Here is a 1,984-nt window from a genome sequence, read left to right as displayed (position 1 = left end):
GGAACTGTCAGTCCCATTGTTTTCTCCTCCAGATTGTTCAGGTGGATCACTTTTGTATGTCCTTTCTTGCCATAGTCTTGAAACTCCCATCAAAAGACTAGGTAAAACCACTCACTACCATCTAGTCAATTCCACCACCCCATGGTGACCCTTTAGAAAAGAGTAAAACTACCCCTTAGGGTTTCTGAAATTGTAAGTCTTGATAGGAGCAGACAGCCTCTTCTTTCTCTCATGGGGCTGGCTGATCAATTTGAATTACTGATCTCGCAGTTAGAAGGTCAGCACATAACCCACTATGTGACCAGAGCTCCTTAAGATTAGGTGAGACTATAAAAAGGGCTTGTGGTCCATCAGGATGATTGGGCAATGTGCTATTAATGCAAGTAATGTGTCTGGAAGGGTAACAAGGGGATTAACCCATTTTCGATCTTGCTGTGCTTGAAATAAGCTCTGGGATAGCTTATTGTGCACTACCACCAAAAAGAAAGAGGCGCAGAGCACATCCTTTGGAACTGGGATCTCTGGGCTGAAAACATCCTAGAACCAGGAAACAGAGATGGCAAAGAAAAAGAAACAAACAAACAAAAGGACTAGAGATGGCATAAGATGGTGGAAAAAATGTTTATAGCAGAACCACATAATCACAAAAATGGGTAATGGCCTTTCTGGCCCACAGAGTAAGGCAGCTATAGTGGTGTAACCAACCCACAGAGTGAGAGAGCTGATGCCTGCAAGCTGAGGATAGCTGGTGGAGTGGAGTGGGTCTGGGCATTTGTAACATTTGCCTAAGCAGAACAAAGGTCAGGCAAGTGACCCAAGAGGCCCAAGAGTTGAAAGGCTAAGGGCTAGGGAGACCCAGCTAAGAAGAAGCTATCTTGACCCAAGAACTGTTCTTCCTGAGCCTGAATTTTAGCTTTACTTCCCGAATAAACTTCATAATAATGAGTTATCTGTGAGTTTGTGTGGTGATTGCAACAAACTATCAAACAGCAGAGAAACAGAAATTGCTTTAAGGTGACGTATCTGTAGGTAAACAAATACTCTTTCACTGGTTTTCAGATTCAAGTTTTTCTTGAGTAGTTCTTTTTCGGAATAGCTCTTCCACATATGACTGCCTCTTCCCAGCTGCATTTCTGACCCACTGAATGCCTGAGCAACTTGAAGGCTGATTTTTCTCCCTGTCCCCCAATTGACTCACCAGGGAAATGAGATGGTTGAACGCAGTGGTCTCTAAGGTGCTCAGGAAAATCCCAGATTCTAAACGGTTAAGGCAATGTGAACCCTATTTCACAGTGAAGCTCAAAAGAAGGTCAGAAAAATACATTTCTGGGCTATTCTTTCTGGTGATAAAAAGATTCGTAGGGACTCACCGTGGTTGGATGGTTTTATTTCAACTTGAGACTCCTGGCTAGGGGTAGAGTCAACTCTGTCAATCACACAGTAGCTCGATGGCACCTCTTTGGGGGTGGCCTTTTGTGTGACAGTGAGGAACTCTGGGAAGTGCCTTTCTCTATGCCACTTTGTCTTCTTCCTTACTGAGGCTTCCTTGAGAGGCTGAATCTGCCTCCAGGGGAGGCCTCATATGGGCCATGCAACCCTAAGAGATGTGGGTGCCCTGCCATGCATTCTCTGCCCTTGGATCCTCCAGACTCTGCACCAGCCGGCCTGTCATCTCCCTGCTTCCTGCTTCATCAGTCTGCAGCTCTGTGAGTTCAAAGAGAGCCCAGCTAACATTGGATCAATGGACTTGAGTTGGCCAGGGCTATGATGCCTTCTTGATATAAAGTTGTTTCTTATTAGAAAGTTCTTTCTTGAACCTAGATGAGTATCACTGATTTCTTTCTCTGGGCAACCAGACTCTGTTGGAGGGATGCAAAGGGTGACATAAAATGAACCTCGTGCTACAGAGTTCAGTCCATATTGTTTTTTTGTTGTTTTTTTTTTATTATTTTTTTTAATCAATTTATTGGGGCTCATACAATTC

The sequence above is a fragment of the Echinops telfairi genome, unplaced genomic scaffold (genome assembly GCF_000313985.2).
Source record: "Echinops telfairi isolate 266 unplaced genomic scaffold, ASM31398v2 ScPeMD7_18;HRSCAF=68, whole genome shotgun sequence".
NCBI lineage: Eukaryota > Metazoa > Chordata > Mammalia > Afrosoricida > Tenrecidae > Echinops > Echinops telfairi.
The sequence above is the reverse complement of the archived record's forward strand: the minus strand, read 5'-3'. Positions refer to the sequence as shown.